Source organism: Narcine bancroftii, chromosome 2, assembly GCF_036971445.1.
Source record: "Narcine bancroftii isolate sNarBan1 chromosome 2, sNarBan1.hap1, whole genome shotgun sequence".
Taxonomy (NCBI): domain Eukaryota; kingdom Metazoa; phylum Chordata; class Chondrichthyes; order Torpediniformes; family Narcinidae; genus Narcine; species Narcine bancroftii.
In genome coordinates this window covers 86,731,780-86,753,046 of record NC_091470.1, presented here as the reverse complement: position 1 = coordinate 86,753,046, position 21,267 = coordinate 86,731,780, and the positions used below count along the sequence as shown (strand labels likewise).

General features: G+C 45.7%; 1 long non-coding RNA gene across 1 annotated transcript; it reads right to left on the bottom strand.

Moving 5' to 3' along the window:
- Nucleotides 1-366: 366 nt before the first annotated feature.
- LOC138752401 (uncharacterized) lies at nucleotides 367-21,026 on the bottom strand. Its single transcript, XR_011350598.1, has 2 exons — nucleotides 20,899-21,026; nucleotides 367-513 (listed from the first exon to the last, which is right to left on the bottom strand). It is a non-coding gene; the product is annotated as an uncharacterized lncRNA (long non-coding RNA).
- Nucleotides 21,027-21,267: the final 241 nt, after the last annotated feature.

Below are 21,267 nucleotides of genomic sequence, written 5' to 3'. Positions count from 1 at the left end.
GGCAGAAGGTGGTTTGTGTAAGAACTTTAAAGTGAGTCAACTGCTGGATTCACCTCTTGGATTCCTGCAGCTGTCGAATTTCCTGAGAGCCACTCAAATGGAAGCTGTCGGGTTGGAGTGTGTAGAGATAGAACATTCAGTGTAGTTCCTCCGATTCTGTGAAAACTGCAATAAAGCCTCTAGTTTTCAACTTTCTTAAAGCTTGGACATGTCAGCAAGGCTAGCAATGGGGTGAAAATTAAGAGGTAAATTGATTTGCTCATGAAGTCCATGACTTGCATAAAAATGTCCTGAGACTGTTTGCACCATCAGAATTTATTAATATATGTAAATATTAAAGAGGATCTGTTGACTAGAGGAGACTAGTTTCATGATTTAAATTTTAATCATGTTTATTCATGAGATAACAATCACCTTCTAAACATATTGGCAAGATAAAGTAGATGTTAACCTGTTTTCTATTAAAATTCCATTGCAAGTTTTACTAGTGTTGTCTTTGGTTGTATTTTCTTCCTGTAATGGGAAAAGGAACAAATTGAAAACTTTGTGATATCCGTTCAGCAAATACAACACTTTCATATCAAAAGCCAACCGCTATTATTGTGACAAAAAGGCCGAATTTAAACCACGTCCCCGGTACGGAAAGGTTATAACGGACCTGATTGCTTCACTTATACTGAAGATTATCTCACTATACTCAGGCAACACAATATATTCTCATCTCCCACAGAAAGACAGTTCCTTAATTATAAGGGAGCGGGTGATCAGGAATAGAATACAAAACAGAAATCACAAAGCTTTTCACTTCATAAAATATTCCTCCTCTTACCTGTCCACATCATTTAAGACCTCAGGCACAGAGGAGCAATAAGTTGTTAACCAAGTCCTGCTGTGTACCTCAACAGGTAAAACGCGTGGCATCCCCTGATACCACTCAGACCAAGGATTGTTCAGGAGAATTGCCATGGGATACGGGGTGGGGGGGGTGGAATTGAGTTCAGTAGCCGAGAGGTCAATGTTGCAACTCTACAAATCTCTAGAAAGACCGCACTTGGAATATTCTCTTCAATTCTGGTCACCTCATTCTAGGAAGGATGTGGAAGCCATGGAGAGGGTGCAGAGGAGATTAACCAGTTTGTTACCTGGATTGGAAAATATGTCTCATTAGCAGAGCTACGACTTTTATGTCTGGAGGAAAGAAGGATGAGAGGTGACTTAGCAGAGGTCTACATGATTCTGAGAGGCAGAGATAAGGTGGACAGCCAGCAAATTTCTCTCAGGTCAGGAATTGCAAACACCAGAGAACATATGTGCAAAGTGAAAATAAAAAAGTTTAGGGGAGATATCAGGGGTAATTTTTATTTATACACACAGATAGTTGTGGGTTCCTGGAATGCCTTGCCAGGGATAGTAGTGGAGGCTGAAACGTTAGGGGCATTTAAGAGACTTAGACAAGCACATGGATGGAAGAAAAATTGAGGGTTGAGCTAGAAAGTGCTTAATGGTGTTTTTTTGGGGGTTTGAATAAATGGGTCAGCACCCCACCATGGGCTGAAGGGACTGTACTGTGCTGTAGTGTTCTATGTTCTTTATAAGAATGTGTCACTTTTTTATACATTGAAAGGAACTGGTCTATCTTCAGCACAGAAACAGGCTCTTCAACCTATGCACTCTGTACCAAACTATTAATCTGCCTCACCTATTGACCTACTCCCGGACCATAGCCCCCATTCCCTTCTGTGGTCAAGCCGGTTGTACCTGTGGCCCCTCCCCACAGGCTCCTGTACAAAGGTGACTGTTCCACAGCTCCCTGCAGCTCAGTGCAGGACAGCTGGACAGTAGGGATATGCTACATTCTCAAGTGAATTACAGCCTATTGGTTTCTCCACAATAGTCTCCTAAGCGATTGATGGTGCATCACCCTCCCATTCATTTACCTATCCAAATTTTTCTAAATCTCAAAATCAAGTTTGCATTCACCATTTCAGCTGGCAGCTTGTCCCACACTCTCACCACTCTTTAGAAACAACTTAAATTGAGCTCACTAAACTTTAAAAGAGTTGCCTCTGCAGCATGACACATCGAATATGGGCCGTGGCATGGAATCTTGCTCCCCACATAGTCCCCACATAGCAAGAATCCACTCAGTTTCACTACTTGATAATGATGATACCCTGCAAAGAGGAATCAGTTCCCCAAGGACGTGCCCCAGCGATCGGGACCAGGGTTCGAATCCCGCGCTGTCTGTAAGGAGTTGGCACGTTCTCCCTGTGTCTGTGTGGGTTTTCCCTGGGGGCTCTGGTGTCCTCCCACCATTCAAAACATCCCAGGCATGCAAGTTAATTGGGCAGCATGGGCTCTTGGGCCGAAAGGACCATTACTATGCTGCATGTCTAAACTTAAATTTTAAATTTAAATTTAAAAAATACCTTTAAAAAGAGCTACCAAACCAGTGTAGATGACACCCGCTAATCTTGCAAAGGAAGTCGTTGGCAGTGAAGGCACTCTGCAAAGGTGAGACAATTTTGGGACCAGCCATCCATTCTGCAGGCCAGAAGGGGGACAACAACATATTTCTTGAACAAAAGAATCAACCAGGCTCAGTGTGAAATGTGGGGGCAGATACTGAATTGAAAAAATAATTAATTTGGGGCTGTGAAATTAAATTAAAATTAAGTGCTATTTCCTGCTTTGATTCTGTTGACTTAATCACTGCCAGAGATAAGTACTTGGGCCTCATCTTAATCTATAGCATAGACCTCACTTGGCAAAAGCTGAGCACAGATGGCACGGAGTTGCCCTTCACTGCAAGCGAGAGATGGCAAGTGCCCCAAGCATCAAATATGCATCTGTGCATCTCCAAAGCCTTTGGGCAGAGATACTGAAAAGATTATGCCTGGTGTTAATCATCTATCTGTCAACAGCTCATGAACTGCCATCATCAACTCCAATGTTCCCTCTGTGCCCTTATCACAACTTCCGGATGGGAAAGCAGAAAAATGGACATTTGCCTGGATGATTGTAACCTGTGTTATCCAGAAAGACGGGCGACACAGTTGGCGTAGCGGTTAGCGCATCGCCATTACAGCACCACCGATCAGGACTGGGGTTCGAATCCCACGCTGTCCATAAGGAGATTGTACGTTCTTTCTGTGTCTCTATGTGTTTTCCCCGGGGGACTCCAGTTTCACTCACCATTCGAAATGTACCGGGAGTGTAGGTTAATGGGGTATAAATTGGGCAGCACAGACTCGTGGGCCAAAATGGCCTGTCCCCGTGCCATAGGTCAAAATTTAAATTTAAAAGAGTTATGGCTTGAAACTGATGTTGCTCGACCGGTCTAGCATCTACAGTTTCCTCTGTGTACCCATGCTATGTTCACATTGGGAGAATGAAATATGGGCAATGTTTGAAGAGGGGTTTGATTATGCACCTAAATGCCAGGTACTTGTTCTAAATACTATTGGGGGAGAGGAGGGGGACATCATTACAATGACCTATGGTGCAGACCTTGTGTCTGATGCATCATCTGAATGTTCACATAGTTAGGGCTTGAATCACCTGCCATGCCCAAGGAGTTTGTACATTCTCCTCGCGAGATTCCTCTGGGTGCTCCAGTGCCCTCTCACCTTTCAGAGTATTTGGGCGGTAGGGGCTCATGGGCCAGGAGGTCCTGTTAACCTGCTGAATTTTTAAAACGTCAAACATCCAAGGGCAAAGCAGTGCTGATTGCGTGTGTTCTGTTCGTGAAAGGAACAAGTCTTGCCACACCAATATTATCTCTTCAGCATATATTTTTTAAAATTTTAGATGTACAGCATGGTAACAACCTCCTGACAGACAGCGCCGGATTCTAACCTGGGTCGCTGGTGCTGTAATAACGTTGCATTAACTGCTACACTAACTGTGATATCACAAGAGCCAGAAAATGCACACAATCCCATAAAACACTCACTGACAACAGGGTCACACTCAAAGATCACACCCCTGCTACGTCTTCAAGTTAAGTTCAAGCTCAAAGTTATTGTCGGAGAGCAGTGAATCGGTGGAATTCTCTGCCCAGGGAAGCGGGTTGAGGTGACTTCATTAAACTTATTTAAGGTTCAGTTAGATAGATTTATACATAAAAAAGAATTAAGGGATAAGGGGAAAAGGTGGGTAGGTGGAGTTGAGTCAACGATCAGATCGGCCGTGATCTTACGGAATGGCAGAGCAGTCTTGACGGGGCAGATGGTCGTCCCCTGCCCCTATTTCTTATGTTCTTATGCATGACATCACCTACAACCCTGAGATTCTGCCTGCAGGCCAGGCAGAATTTCTACTTATTGGTAGTGTAAACTCAAGGAAAAAAAGATGCCTATACAAAAAAGACAAAAGGGAACAAAGGAAAAATGTGAACAAATTGACTGTGCAAATAAGAAAACAATAAATATTCAGTAATAAATACTGTGCCAAATGAGAGGCCTTAAATTGAGTCTCTATCAGGATGTATATGACACTTCAGACCATTACGTAAAACATGGCCTGACATTATTTTCTTGGGCCTGAACATCCTGTTTGTGCAGCCCTCATTTCTACTGAATAATGGATAACTCCTCTGTGCAACTGCTGAGCTTATGTCCTTCCCTTTACTGCCTCCTCTTCTGTCACACTCTATCTGGTCCTTACGGACAGCGAGAGGTGTTAAAATTATCATTCTATGTGTTCATACTTTCAACATTTAATTGAATCTGTTCGACTTCATAAAGGTTTGGGTCGTACAACTGGACTTGTACGCTGCGATGTCAAATCCAAACCACATGATATACTCCCACATTCATTCCTCTTCCATGATACATGAGTGTGGGGTCACGCCCGACTAGATTCAACGATAGTTTCTTCCCTGTTGTTACCTGACTCCTGAACGAGCTGCAAGACAAAATTCATGCTGCCTGCCACATCCGGTCACTCTCTACATCTCGTACTTGTACTATGTACAAGATGTTGAGCTGGACTGCTTGCAGAACAATCACTGTTACAATGAACTTGATTGCAAATGCATTTCATAGTGGTTCTATATGAATAGAGTTTCGATGTTCAGTGCTATCAGTAACCTCTTCAATAACTAGATGTCTGATCTCCTCACTAACCTTTCTTCCACATCCTTAAATTCTCAAATTAAAAAAAAGCACGACTGTTAAAACTCCAAATATTATGTAATCTGCAGTGCAAATAGCTACAACTATATTTTTTTAAAAACTCTATTAGTTGTGGCCTTTTGAATTGGGCACAATTTATTTTGACTTTTACACCAGGTATTCAGAATTACAGTGGTCCACCCCTTATCCACAGGCTAGCTCTCCATAATTTCAGTTACCTCTGAACAACAGTGGTCTGAAACTGATCCCACACCCCTGTATCAGTCCCAACTAATCCCACAGCCCTACTCTCTCTCCACAGCCCTGTGTCAGTCCCCACACAGATCCCACTGCCCCACCTCTCCCCACAGCGCCGTGTCAGTTCCCACACTAATCTCACTGCCCTGCTCTTTGGTCACAGCCCTGTGTAGGTTCCCACACAAATTACTCTGCTCCATTCTCTCCCCACAGCCCCATGTCAGTCCCCACACTGACCCCACGGCCCCCCTCTCTCCCCACAGCCCCATGTCAGTCCCCACACTGACCCCACTGCCCTGCTCTCTGTTCACAACCCCATGTCGCTGCCCACACTAATCCCACAGCCCCGTGTCAGTCAGCTCATTGATCCCACCGCCCTGCTCTATGGCCCACAGCCTCGTATAGGTCCCTACTCTGATCCCTACCTACAAATACAAAGTTTACAGGTACACTACAGTATGCCATACAGTTTTGCTAAGTATATAATATGGTGTTTACATAATGTCCACATTGCATAACATCCTATTTCTCAGAACGTATCGTGGACGTTAAGTGCTGCATAGCCTGTACAGGATTCAGTATTATCTGTGGTTTCAGGCTTGGAATATATCCACCATGAATAAGGAGGCAATGACTGCATTTGGTCTGAGTTGTATTTGGAAAAATAGATATATAATTGTAGATAATATTTAAATGTCTTAACATTATGAAACAAGCTCAATGGTTCTTGTCATGCTGAGGAAGAAGGCCCATCTGCCCATCAAGCCAGGCCCACCATTCAACATGATCATGGCTGATCTTGTCCATATGAACTCACTCTTCTCTCTCTGCTCTCTCCACACTCCTTGGCCCCTTTCACCAACAGGGCTAACTCCCTTTTGAACAGGCCTCAAAAAATTCCTGCGGCAGAGAATTCCACAAGTTCTCAACTCGGAATGAAGACATCTCAGACCAAATGGGCTCTCCCTTCTCTTCATACTGTGATCCCTTGTTCTGGATATTCCCAATATCAGGAATGTTCTTCCCTCTCTCTAACCTCTCAGAATTTTATAGATCTCAATGAGACCCCATCTCATTCTTCTAATCTCCAGAGCTCCTCATATGTTAACCCTCTCATCTCAGGGACCATTCTCGTAAACCTCAAGACACTCTCCAATATAGGCACCTCTTTCCTTCGATATGGGGCCAAAAGCACAATACTCCAAATGCAGTCTGACTAGCCCCTTGTAAAGCCTCAACTTTTCTATTCTAGTCCTCTCAAGATGAATGCGAACTTTGAAGTTGCCTTCCTTCCTTGGATTCCAAGACCTTCATTTTTGAAAATAATATACCTCTTCACTCCTTCTCCTAAAGTGCACGGCTGTACACTTCCCTGTGCTGTATTTCATCGGCCAATTTTTTGCCCATTTACCCAACCTGATCAAGTCCCTCATCAGCAACTATGCACCCCTTACGTCATCCCCAAACCAAGCCACAAAGCCATCAATTCTATCATCTGTCTAGACCATTTTTATGTATAACTTGAAAACATTGACCCCTGCCAACTCCTTTCGTCACCAGCAGCCAGTTAGAAAAGGCCCTCTTTATTCCATCTCTTTGCCTTCAGCCAGTCAGCCAACCCTTTATCCAAGCAAGTACTGTCATACCATGGACTCCTATCTTCATGCGCAGCACCTTGTCAAAGGCCTTCTGAAAATGCAAGTAAAGAATACCCACTCATTCTCCTTTCCCTCTGCTGCCTGTTACTTCCTCAAAGAACTTCAACAAATTTGTCAGGTAGTATCTTACCTGAAGGAAACCATGCTCGCCTTCAGCCTGTCTTATCTTGTGTTTTCAAATACTCAAACTGTATCTTTAACGGCTCCACCATTGAGGTCATCATGAGTATCAAGTTCCTTGGAGTGCACTTGGCAGAGAATCTCACCTGGTCCCTTAACACCAGCTCCATAGCCAAGAAACCCCAGCATCGCCTCTACTTCCTGCGAAGGCTGAGGAAAGTTCATCTCCCACCCTCACTATATTGTACAGAGGATATATCGAGCGCACCCTGGGCAACTGCATCACCGCCTGGTGTGGAAGCTGTACCACTTCGGACCGCAAAACCCTGCATAGGATAGTGAAGTCAATAGAATAGATCAGTGGGGGCTCTCTTCCTATTGTGAAGGATGTCTACAACACTTGATGCAAGTGAATGGCAATAAACATTGTGAAGGACTCCACACACCCCTCATGTAAACTGTTCTCCCTTCTGCCACCTGGTAGGAAATACTGTAGCACTTGGGCCCTTACATACATATTGGGTAACAGTTTTTTCCACCCAAGCCATCAGGTTCCTGAATTCCCAGAACCTATGGGGTTTGTGTACCGTGGACTTTTAATGTATAAGTCAGTGGTTCTCAAATTTTTTCTTCCCACTCACATACCACTTTAAGTTATCCCTATGGCATTGGTGCTCTGTGATTAGTAAGGGATTGATTAAGGTGGGATGTGGGTGGGTTGAAAATCTCTGCTCTAGACCCAATTGTTACTGAAATATTTTCCTTGAAAAAAATTGTCATTGGCCCATTTCCTTTGGAGTTACGAAACCGTGCACAAAACAAGTCAACGAGGTACGATTAAAACAGTGGTTTTCAACCTTTTTCTTTCCACCCACATCCCACCTTAAGCAATCCCTTACTAATCATAGAGCACCGACGGCATAGGGAATGCTTAAAGTGGGGATGTGAGTGGAAAGAAAAAGGTTGAGAACCACTAGTATAAGTCTCAATATTTTAAATGTGTTGAACTTCTATTTATGTAAATATGCTCCGTGGTCCTGGAGAAATGTTAGCTCATCTTTACCGTGCAAGCGTGGGTATGAACGATAAATCAAGGTGACTTGACTTAACAATGGGCTCTAGAATCTTGCTGACCACTGAATTCGGCTAACTGGCCTTCTGCCATTTTCCTTCAGAAAGTAATACTTGCAATTTTTCAGTCCTCTGGAACCATTCCTGACTCCAGCAGTTCTTGGGGCTAAGTTTGCAGATGCTGCAAGGATAGGTGGAGAGGCTAGCAGTGAGGAGGAAATGGAGAGCCTTGGGTAGATTAGGAGCATGGGCAGAGAAGTGGCAAATGAAATATGATGCTGGAAAGAGCACGGTCATTCACTTGGGTCAAAGGAATAAAAGGGCAGATTGTTTTATGGATGAGGAGAAAATTCAAATGTTCAAAGGGACTTGGGAGTCCTTGTGGAGGATATCCTGAAGGCCAACCTCTAGGGTGAGGCGATGGTGAAGAAGGGGAATACAACTTTGGTATTCATATCTAGAGGAATTGGATATTAGAGCAGGGATGTTATGTTGTGACTTTATGAGGCAATGGTGAGGTCTCACTGGGAGTAGGGGGGACAGTTTTGGGCTCCTTATACAAGAAAGGATGTTCTGGCATTGGAGAAGGTTCAGAGAAGAATGATTCCTGGAAAGAAGGTATTAGCACAGGAGGAATTTTTGAGGGCTCTTGGACTGCACCCCTTAGAGTTCAGAAGAATGAGGGGAAACCTCGTAGAAGCATTTTCATCGCAGAAAGGCCTGGACAGAGTTGATGTGGCAAAGTTGTTTCCCGTGGTAGGAGAGTCAAGGGCAAAAGGGCACAATTTCAGGAGTGAAGGGCACACATTTGCAGCAGAGATGCAAAGGATATTTTTTGAGTAGTGAACCTCTGGAATTTGCTGCCATAGGCAGCTGTGGAGGCCAGGTCATTGGATGTATTTAAGGCAGAGATTGATACCCTGACTATACAGATAACCATTAAAGGTCATGGGGAGTAGGGCTGATTGGGAGAATGGATAAGCTTATGAAAGAATACAGAACACTCGACAGGTCATATAGACAACTTCTGTTCTTAGATCTTATTTTTTTCTTGAAAGATTGCCACAAATGTGTTCACTATCTCTTCAGCTACCTCATGCAGAACTCGGGTGCAGTCCGTCTGGCCCAGGTGACTGATCACCTTCATCTTCTCAGTAAATACTCCTCATCAATTGCAACTGATCTCACTTCTCCCCTCCGACTTGCTCAAATTTCTGGCACATGCTGGTGACTCCCTGTGGTGCGCTGTTAAACAGAATCAGACACACACAAGGTAAAGACTGTACAACAGGCTTTAATCCACAAAGACATCCACAGAGCCAGGTTGGCAGTGGCTGCAGCAACTCAGTGTGAAGCCTCAGGAGGCCGGAGAAGGCTTATATCCCGGAGGGTGATTGATACCTGAATGAGTGGGGCTTGATCCATTCAGGCCGACTGATTGGCAGTCAGCCAGGTGTTGTCCTGTCCCCTTACCCTCCTGCAGGTACAAAGGTTTCCCCCTGCAGTAGGCCGGTGGTGTACCACCATATTCACCCACTTCTTTAAAATTGTCCCGGGTGGGGGCAGTAACAAAGAATCACACCCATTATGTACAGGTTGAGATGATTCGGCGACCATCATAGGACTGGTTCCTGGTCACTGGTCAAAGGGGAAGTAGGGGAGCTGGCGGCAGGGGTGTGTGTGGCTGGTGTGGTGCCACACGGAGGGGTGGCCAGGGGGGCCGGGGTCGATGTATGTGGGTCATATTGGATGGGTGGGGGGAGTTTGTCTCCTAAGGCTGAAGCGGGGCCCTGGTGGTCAAGGAGGCCCTGCGTGCCCCATAGCTGCATGGGAACAGGGTTGTATGCCTGGTCTGCGTCGTCCTGGGTTGGAGGGTGGCGTGGTGTGGTGGGTGCTTCTGCTGGTGCCAGGTCCCTGGTTGAGACGGTATCCTCCCTTCCACTGCCGAACCTAACTTAAGCGTAGTTATGGTTTGCATGAAGGAAGGAAACCTGCTCCACCAGGGCTTCAGCCTTGTGTGTCCTTACATGCTTATGCAGCAGTTTCTTCTGTACCAGTGCCGGGGACGTGAGCTATGCTGGGAGTGACATTCCAGTTGCCGACCTCCTGGGGAATGAAAACAGACATTCATGAGGGGTCTCATTGGTAGCTGTGCACAGCAGTGACCAAATGGCATGGAGCACCTCGGGCAGGGCATCCTGCCAAAACTCAACGGCCCACCCTTTTGACCTGAGACCCAGGAGGACTGCCTTCCAGACCACCCCATTCTTGCATTCCACTTGCCCGTTGCTTCTTGGGTTATAGCTTGTTGTGTGACTGGTTGCGATAGCTCTCGCCGTCAGGAACTGGCGCAGCTCATCACTCATGAAACTAGACCCCCGGTCGCTGTGGATGAAAGCAGGGTAGCCAAACATGGTGAAAATCTGCCCCATGGCCCTGATGACGGTGGCCGTGAAGGTGTCCAGACGAGGGATGGCGAAGGGTAAGGGTGACTATTCGTCCACTACCGTGAGGAAGTAGACGTTTCGATTCATGGAAGGCAGGGGCCCTTTGAAGTCCATGCCAAGATGCTTGAAAGGTCGAGTAGCCTTTACAAAGTGGGCCTGGAGGGGGCAGAAGAAACGGGGTTTACACTCCGCTCAGACCCACAGGCCTTGGTCATGTCCCTGACGTCCCTGATGGTGTATGGCAGATTTCAGGACTTAACGAAATGGTACAACCGGGTAACACCCAGATGGCAGAGGGACTCATGCAATGCCTCCAACCTGTCATCATGCATAGACGCGCAGGTGCGAGAGAGGGCATCATGGGAATCGTTAAACTTCCCGGGGCGTTACTGGATGTTGTAGCTGTAGGTTGACAGCTCGACTCTCCAGCGCAGGATCTTGTCATTCTTTATCTTGCTCTTGTGGGTAGTGTTAAACATGAACGCCACGACCCTCTGGTCCATGAGGAGCGTGAATCTCCTGCCGGCCAGGTAGTGGCGCCAGTGGCGGACCGCTTCCATAATCGTCTTGGCCTCCTTTTCAATGGTTGAGTGCCTCCTGGAGAAGAAGGTGACGGGGCGCCCCCACCCCCTTGGTTGAGGGTAGCAGCGAGGGCCACCTCGGAGGCATCGCTCTCCACCTGAATGGGGAAGTCCTCAACCATAGCCTGCATCGTGGCATCTGCAATGTCTTGCCTGATGCGGGTGAAGGCTGCCTGCACCTCAGGTGGGAGGGGAAAAGTTGTGGCTTGGGCCAGTAGGTGGACCTTATCCGAGAAGTGAGGGATCCACTGAGAGTAATAAGAGAACAGGCCTAGGCACCTGCGGAGGCCCTTTAGCGTGGGGGGGGGAGGGGTAACTCCATTAATGGGCACATCCTTTCTGGATCTGGGCCGACGACTCCATGGGCCACGATGTATCCCAGCATGGTGAGGCGGGTGGTACTGAACACACATTTCTCCTTGATGCTTGTGGCTATCTGGAGGAATTTTTCCAGGTTAGCATCCAGCTGGTCATGGTCACAGATAGTGACGTTATCCAGATATGGGAACGAGGGCGTGGCAAGATTGTAGAATCTAGATGTGTAATCTCGACCTTTCTGGCCAGACGTTTAAGAATCCGTTTTTAACTCTTTGTTTTCAAGTTTAAATTTTTTAAAACTTAGTTTAATGTATCAAGGAATTGTTATGGCTATTAATGGTAAAAAGATTAAACCTCAAGTACAGAAGAAACTACATTTTCGGAGTGTTGAAGATTTAGAGCCTAAACAGTCTGCTACAACTTCAGGTTTGCTTTCTTTCAAGTCTAAACCACAGAGATTGCCTGTGGGAGCTGAAAAAATAACTACTACTCACCAGGAGAAGGACATCGCTGGAATTACCCATTCTCAGGAGGAAGGTGCGTGTACCCCCGATGTGTATCCTGATTCTGGCAGCCTGCCGACTTTAACGGAGGGGGCACGCAAGAAGACGATTCCATTGCTTGAAATACCCCAGGATATACTCCAATCTGAATATTTTGGACTTTTTTGTGAGTTTTTGAAGCAACAACGGGTTGCGGGGGGAGAACAGCGTCGGCTCCCTGAGGAAGTCGGAGTGCCGTCGCTGGGAGTCCAGACCCGCAGTAAAACTGTTAAACTGCCTGTTGTTGCAATGCAGCAGGAGCTGCAGTTACCTGGTTCTGCCACTACGCAAGAGAAAGCGGGGCTGAGCTTTTCGGAATTACAATGTAAACAGCTAAACCTTATCATTCAGCCTATGCTGAATGAAATGTCTCAGAGGCTCAGTTTGGAACTGGATACAGTTAAAAATACGTGTGGAAGCATCTTGTGAAGATTTTAAACAATTTTAGGCTGATTTTTTGAAATGTCAACAACAAGTGGCTTCTAATACAGAAAAAGTGTTGGAGGTGGAAGAATCCATTAAAGAATTGCGAGAACGTGAGAGGGAGTTAGAGAGGAAAGTAGATTATTTGGAGAATCAAAGTAGAAGGAATAATGTGAAGATTATTGGTTTGCCAGAAGGTATGGAAGGACAAGATCCTCTTCGTTTTTTTACCAAATAGATTCCACAAATACTGGGGCAGGAATTATTCTCTGGAGGTCTGGTATTGGAAAGGGCTCATAGAGCCTTAAGAAGAAAACCTCTGCCTGGTCAACCACCAAGACCCGTGATAATTCGGTTTGAATTATTTGGACAGAGAAACGATACTTCGTTTAGCAGTGCAAAACGCGAGACAACGACAAGCTCCGTTAATGATTCAGAATAGTAGAGTTTTTCTATCCTGATTTGAGTCAAGAGGTTATTCAGCGTCGGCGTCGATTTAATCCAGTTAAAGAAGTTTTGTGCCGTAAAGGTTATAAGTCTACTTTTCACTATCCGGCAGTGTTGGAGGTGTTTTTTGGAGACATTCAATCTCGGTTTTTTGAGAATGAGTGTGAAGCAATGAGTTTTGCTGACTCATTTCCAGATGTAAGAGGACAAAGACGTAGCCCACCATTGTCTCCTAAAGAAAAATCTGGTTGTTCTGGAAATGGAAGAAACGGCAGAAATGGGAGGAATGGGAATGGAAAGAGTCTGTTTCCTTGAAATGGGGTCGCCAAGTCTGGAATTTCTTGGATGAATAGAAGAACTTTATTTTTATTTTCTTTTTATGTCATTATGATATCTTGTTGTTATTCGTTGTTTGGCTGGGGAGGGAGAAATTTGCTCTATGTTCTACTAGTCATCAGCCACCGGTGGGTGATCCACACCCAACTTTTGTTTAGGGATTACTACCTTTCGGTAGTTATTTTGGGTTTTTTTCTTTTTATCTTTTTTTTATTTTCATTTGATTTAGACTTTAATTTGTGGTTTCTTTTTCTCCTATTGGAGGGCCTATTTACGTTGATCTGAGTCTTTATATATTGATATTATTAGTTTTTAGTAATATTAGTGGATATGTCAAAGTTGAAGTTTGCTACTTTTAATGTTCGGCGTTTAAACAGTCCGATTAAGCGTAAGCGTATTTTTATCAAGTTCGATCTTTGGTAAAACATGTGTTCGGTAGAGATATGATTTTACCTGAAATGATTAAATTTGAGACTTCTGGCATAATGAGATGAAATATTGTTTAATAATGGAAAAAATTACATATGTTTCGCGGATAACCATAGTTTTTTTTATTCATAGGTGCTTGTTATATTCATAATATTTACATTTTGATTTATATTGACTAGATTTTAATATGTATGCTTTACTTTTCTTTACTTTTTTTTTCTTTATGGCTCTCTTTAGGAGAGTTGGCTGAAAGAGTGGAGGGGGGGTTTCTTTCCTTTTTTTCTCTTTCTATTTTTTAATATATATAAAATATAATGTTCCTGCTTTGTTTATTGTTATATATGTTACTTATTATCTGTATTTTGAATGAATAAATAAAGTTTTTTTACAAATCCAGATATGGGAATGTTGCCTTCAGCTTGTGCCGGTCTACCATGCGATCCATCTCCCACTGGAAGACGGAGACCCTGTTCGTGACCCCAAAAGGAACCCGGCGGAACTGGTACAGGCGCCCATCTGCCTGAAATGTGGTGTAGGGCTTGTCCTTCGGGTAGATAGAGATTTGGTGATACATGACTTCAGGTCAATTGTGGAGAAAACCCAGTAGCGGACAATCTCATTGACCACGTCGGCTATCCTCGGCAGGGGGTAGGCATCCAGCTGGATGTACCGATTAATGGGTCTGGCTGTAATCCACGACCATCCTTGGCTTACTTCCCCCTTTGACCACCAGGACTTGGGCTCTCCGAGGGCTGTTACTGGGCTCTATAACGCCACACCTCCGCCTTGATGAAGTCCCAGTCTGCAGCGCAATAGCACCTACTTTTGGTGGCAATCGGCTTGCAGTCTAGCACATGATGTGGAAAGAGCACTGGTGGGGTGATGCGCAGTGTGGAGATGCTGCAGGTTGGCCGGGGCTAGTAGATTGTGAGTGGAGGTTGGGCCCCCCGAAGGCAAGGTTGACACTCTGCAGGTGGCACTGGAAATGCAGGCCCAGGAGGAGTGGTGCACAGGGTTTGGGCATATCCAGGAGCCTGAATCCTTCTCTCCCACTGTTATATTGACCAAGCAGTGCCCAAGAGTACCAACAGTCTTATCCTTGGTGGCGAGGGCGATCGAGCAGGTGGTGGGGAGAACCTTTAAACTTAGGGAGTGGGCCACGCTCGGATGAATGAAGCTCTCAGTGCTGCCACTGTCCAACAGGCACTTTGTTACCTGCCCATTGACTTGCACGTCCATCATCGAGCACCTGAGATTGTGGGGAATGTCCCTGGTCAGTGTAGTGGTGGCCAGGACCATCTCGGAGTTGGAGTCGTCGCTATCTGGAGGTATGGGGAGCATTGATAGGGCAGCCTGGTCATCGCCCATGTTGACCATGTCGATGTCGGTCATGAGGTGCAGCATGCGGTAGCTGATGGCCTCCGGAGGCATGGGGAGTGTCGGTAGGGTGGCCTGGTCATCGCCCGTGTTGACCATGTCATTCTCAATGTTGTCAGGGGCCTTCCGTGTCAGGCGCTGCCTGGCTCAAGATGGCGACGGCACGTGGGGAGCCGCTGTGTTACTGGTCTCCTTTCCCAGCCGTGTCCACTGTGCCAGGGGAAGTGATGTCGTTACGTCAGCTGGAAGTGACTTCATGTCATGAGCCGGAAGTGATGTCGCTGTAGTTCTCAGCGGGTGGCGAGGGCGAGGCCTGGTGCAGATGCTTGGGGCACACGCTGCGATGGTTGCTGGTGGGGCCAGATGTTGCGCAGTCGAAGTCGGGGAAGGCAGAAGTCATCGCGGGGACAATGGTGCCGTCCGGCACGTGCATGTGGGGGAGTCCGCGGGGGGAGGTAGGAGGTCATAGAGGGCTGGTGAGCCGCCGGCAGGTTTAGAGTGGCACACTTCTGCAAAGTGGCCTTTCTTGCCGCATCGGGAAAAATGCGGGTTTCTAGCTGGGCAGTTTTGGCGTGATCGTCAATCTGACCCACAGTACTTACAGGGGCGCCGGGCACCTGCTGCAGCGATATTTTCCTCCCCAGCTCAGCCTGTGGCTGCAGCTGCAGTGTGTGAGAGCCATGAGGGAGCCTGGGGGAACCTGGAATCAAAGGCTTTGACGTGCAGGGCTGCTGCTTCCAAGGTTTGGACCACTTCCACAGTCCTGGTTAGGGCATAGATGTAGACTTCCAGCAGCTTCTGCTGGATGGCCCTCAAGCGTAGCCCTCGGATGAAGGCATCCCTGATCAGCTTCTCGACCTCCTCTACACCTACCCTGGGTTCAGCCAGTCATGGTCGGGCCAACTCTCGCAAGTGTTCCAGGTAAGACTCAACCATATCCTCGGGTTGCTGGGCTCGGGTGTTGAGGAGGTACCTTGCACAGACCACATTCATGGGGGGCTTGTACAAGTTCTCGAGAATGTCCATTGCTCTCTTGTATGTGGAGCAGCCTTTGGTTACCTGGAAGGCGCGGGGACCCAGCTTTGACCAGAGTAGGACCAAACTCTTCTGATTGGAGTCCAGGATGTCACCCTCATGTGCCTCGATGATTGCCTCGACCGCGTGCTTTCAGATCTCAAAGCGTGTCTGGGCTTCCGGGTAGCGTGGGTCGACCTTGAGGCTCCCTGCGCTCAGGAATTTTTCCATGGCAGCTGTGGGAACATTTTGTGGATTAAATTGTGGTGTGCTGTTAGATAGAATCAGACACACACAAGGTAAAGACTGAACAACAGGCTTTAATCCACAAAAACCTCCACAGAGCTAGGCTGGCTGTGGCTGCAGCAACTCGGTGCCAGGCCTCGGGAGGCCGGAGCAGGCTTATATCCCGGAGGGTGATTGACACCCGACTGAGTGGGGCTTGATCCATTGAAGGCGACTGATTGGCAGCCAGCCAGGTGTTGTCTTGTCCCCTTACACTCCTGCAGGTACAGAGGTTGCCCTCTGCAGTAGGCCGGTCGGTGGTGTACCACCACACTCCCACAGATAAAATTTTTTATCACTTCACCAATGTTATTTCCCAGCAGCCTGTTATCCAATCTTGCCTCCCTTTTACTCTATACATGTCTGAAGATTTGTATGCTGCTGAGGACATGGTTGATGGTGTTTAAGATGGCTGATCCTGATCTCTACTGGCAGTAGAAGCACAATGCTGGAGAAACTCAGCAGGTAAGACAGAGTACTTAATAACCTGTCAAGTTCAACCATGGTGCCTGCAGACCTTCGCATTTTACTTCTCTAGAGGAACTCCAGGTATGGCCTATGAAAGGGCATCTCAGCAGCAGAGAGGCAATTCTGAGGGAAGCTAGAAACAAAGTAAAATACTCGCCAGCAATGGCAGGGATTGTTGGCCACTGCATCCTTCAAGGTGAAGCCAAACATCATAAATGGCTGTGATGCTTCACTCCTTTTATGCTGGCTTTGAAGAAGAGAATTCAGCAGTACCAGTGAGAATCCTTGCAGAAGCTGGCGACCCTGTGATATCTGTCACCAAGGCCAATACCAAAACTTCTTTCAAGAGGTGAACCCTCGCAAGATGTTAGGCTCTGACGGCGTACGTGGCAGAGTACTGAAAATCTGTGCCAACCAACCAGCTGCAGTGTTCACGGACATTTTAAATCTCCTGTTGCTGTAGTTGGAGGTTCCCACCTGCTTCAAATGGGCATCAATCGTACCAGAACCCTAGAAGAGCAGAGTGAACTGCCTCAATGACTCACCCAGTAGAACCTCATCTACTGTGATGAAATGCTTTGAGACATTGGTTATGGCCAGAATTATTTTTTGAAAATTTTATTTATGAATTTTATAGAATACATAGAAAACAATTTACATTAAAAAAACACTAAACCCCTACTACCCCCCCCCCCCCACCCTCAACAGTCCTCATCCCATGTCGGAGCAAAATACATATTTCTGGTAATTATCAGTTGCTGTGTGGTGTGCCAACCCTTTACATCACACAAAAAAAAACATTTATCTTATATCCAAACCCATACATTTCAAATATAAAGTCCACATTTTAACAAAAAAAGAATAATTATTTCGTAGGTTATAAATGATATTCTCTAAGTAAATATATGATTGTAGTTCACTATGTATATTCAATTCAACATCATTCTTCCACGTAACAGCTATACATTTTCTAGTCACCGCTAATCACAGACGTTTAAATGCTATTTGAAATTTAGCCAATCGCAAACCCGTCGTTAATGTATTAGTATAACCTAATAAGCACAATAACGGATCAAGTTGTAGTTCAATCTTGAATAAATCTTCCAAAAACTTTCCCAGAAAGGTTTAACTTTTTCACATGTCCATACTGAATGAAAGAAAGTGCCTGCCTGTTCTCCACATCGGAAACACAAATCCGAAGAGCTAAAACCATATTTTTTCAACTTCTCAGGAGTCAAATACAACTGATGTAGAAAGTTATAATTAACTAAACTATATCTCACATTAATTAATTTCATAACACTATCTGCACACATAGTCATCCATTCCTCCTGAGATAGTGTAATAGATAAATCCTTCTCCCATTTATCCTTCATTTTATATAAATCAACCTTAACCATCTTTTCCTGTAATAATGCATGCATTTCAGAAATGAACCCTTTCTTTCCCTTATCAGCAATTAATATCTCAAATTTAGTTTGTCCAGGTCACACCAAATCTATCTAAAATTTTCTGACAGTAAAGCCCGAACTTGATAATAAGCAAATAAAGAATTCAATAATTTAAAATTTTGCAAAAGAGAAGGATTCCATTTATATATAAAATGGCCAGAATTAACTTGAGCCTAATTAAAGACCTGGACCTGCTTCAATTCGCCTACTGCCATAACTGTTCCACAGCAAATGCAATCTCACTGAGCTCTGGATCACCTTGCCAACAGCAACATGTACATTAGGCTACAACTCAGCTTTCAACATCATCGTACCCTCAGCAAGCTTCCAAATCCGGGCCTTTGCACCTCCGTCTGCAACTGGATCTTTGACTTCCTTATGAGAAGATTGCAGTCAGTACAAATCGAAAACAGTGGCTGCTCCTCACTGACAATCAACACCACCGCACTTCGAGGATGCGTGCTTAGCCCACTACTCTCCCCTCCCTACATCCATGACTGTGTAGCCAGGCATAATTCAAATACCATTTACAAATTTGCAAATGACACCACAATCATCGGCAGAATCACAGATGGCAATGAGGAAGCGTGCAGGTAGGAGATAGATCAGATCATTGAGGGGGAATCAGGAGGGAGATGGATCAGCTCGTTGAGTGGTGTCACTTGCACTCAAAATTGACAACACTAAGGAAGGAACTGATTGTGGACTTCAGGAGGGGGAAACCGGGAGAACAAAAAACCAGTCTTCATCAAGGGGTCAGCAGTGGAGAGGGTAAAGGACTTCAAATTTCTGGGTGTCACCATCTCTAAAGATTGATTCTGCTGTCTCCATGTTGATGCAATCACAAGGCAGGCTCGCCAGCGGCTATACTTCATGAGGCATTTGAGAAGAGTTGATAAGTCTCTTGTAAATTTTAGCAGGAGGGCCGCGGAGAACATTCCAACTAGTCGCATCATTGTGTGGTGGGGAGATGCCAATGTACAGGACAGCAAAAGACTACAGAGAGTTGTCAACTCGGCCAATCTTCATGGGCATCATTCCATTGATGACATCTACAAGTGGCTGCATCTCAAGAAAGCAGCCTTTCTCAACAAGGACCCTCTCTACCAAGGCCATGCCCTGGTCTCACTGCAGGAAGGAAGCACAAAAGCCTAAAGATGAACACCCAACAGTACAAAAACAGCTTCTTCCTCTCTGCCATTAGATTTCTGAATGGACAATGAACGGCCTCACAAATTTATTTAATGTAATTTATTGGAATTTTTGCACCTGTAAATTTTGTGACTTTCATGACAATAAATTCTGATAAATCTGTTGACATCCCGTTTTATATTATTAGCTTGCTTGCCTTCGTCTTTCCTCGTTACTGGATCCACACTTTTCCAGTCTGTGCAACCCACCCTCAAACTATGATCCACAGCCCTGCTTATGTGATTCACCCAGACCCTGGTACCAGCACAGTTCAGGTGGAGCCCATTCCATTGGAATAGTTCGCTCTTCCCCTAACACTGATGCCATTGTCCCACCAATCCAAACCTACTTCTCCCATACCAGTCTGAGAGCCACACATTTAACACCCTCATGTTATCAATCCTGTACCAATCCACACATGACTCAGGTAGCAACCCAGAGATTATTACTTAATTGATTCTGGGTTTTTTTTAATGTAGTCCCCAGCTGCTCACATTTCCTCAGTAGAACCTCTTTCATAGTCCTACCAATGATAGGTCTATGAAACTGGATCTTCCCCTCCCATCCAAATTCCTCTGCAGGTCAGATGAGATGTCCCAAACCCAGGCAGGGAACACAGCCTTCAGGACTCGCAATCCTCACTACAGAGAATGGTATCTATTCTCTTGACAATACTATCCCTACCTACCACCTCATTTCCCTTCTCTCCTCCAGAAGGGCTCTCTGCATCACTGGGCCATGGTCAGGCCACTCAACCCTCCAACAGCCCCCACTATCACCCACACAGGGAGTAAGAAGCTCCAACCTGCTGGCCCCTTGAACACAACCTCCTGGATTTCCCCCACCTGCTTCGTCACCGACCACAGACCTGATTTGAAGCAGTTAATCAAATGTGCGTGACTGCGTGCAGATAACTACCTCCCTCCCTGATGAACCACGGTGTTCGACACTTAGGTTCCAGGTCATCAAGTGCAAGCCCAAGTTCCCCCAAGGAACAGCACCTACTGCAGAGAGATCCACAACAGGGTCCACCAGCTCCCATACCATGCAACTGCAGCACATCACCTCACCCTGCATCCCAACATTATTTAATGAGTTGTAATTTGTATCTTTTATTTAATTGCTATGTTGTTAGTAACTTCATTCAATCTCAATTACAAGCCCACTAATCAATTAGTCTGTCTGAATTAATAACAAGAGGAATCTTACTTGGTTCCCTCTGAAGGCCCAAGGCTTCTCCTTCCCTCACTCTGACCCTCATCCACCAACATAATTGTGCTCTACTTGTCCTGACTGTCCTCTTGTTATCTGCTGGTAATTAGTCAATTCATCTGTCCACATTTAACTATCAATCAGCCAACTTACCTCTTTTAAATTCACAAGCACACCCCCTTCTTAAAGCTCCCAGTCTCTCCCTCTCATTTCAAACTCCTGCCAGTAAAACTGACAAGGATGCCCCGAGGTGCACCTCCTTTGCATGAATGCAAAGCAGGTGAACTGTTCTGTGTCACCCCCTGACTGTGTTATTTCGGAGAGACCTGGCTTTGTGTCAGTGGTCGCCCAGCTGCATTCAGGACTGACCTGCCCTCACTTGGTTGTGATTGGAAGAGCTGGGCCAAGCCTGAGAGCTTCTGTGATGGAAATACTTCTGATTAGTTCAATTTAAATACAGTGTCACAGATGTCAGAATTGGCTGATCATAGCATGAACTTTGTGCATGGCGAAGCACTCAAA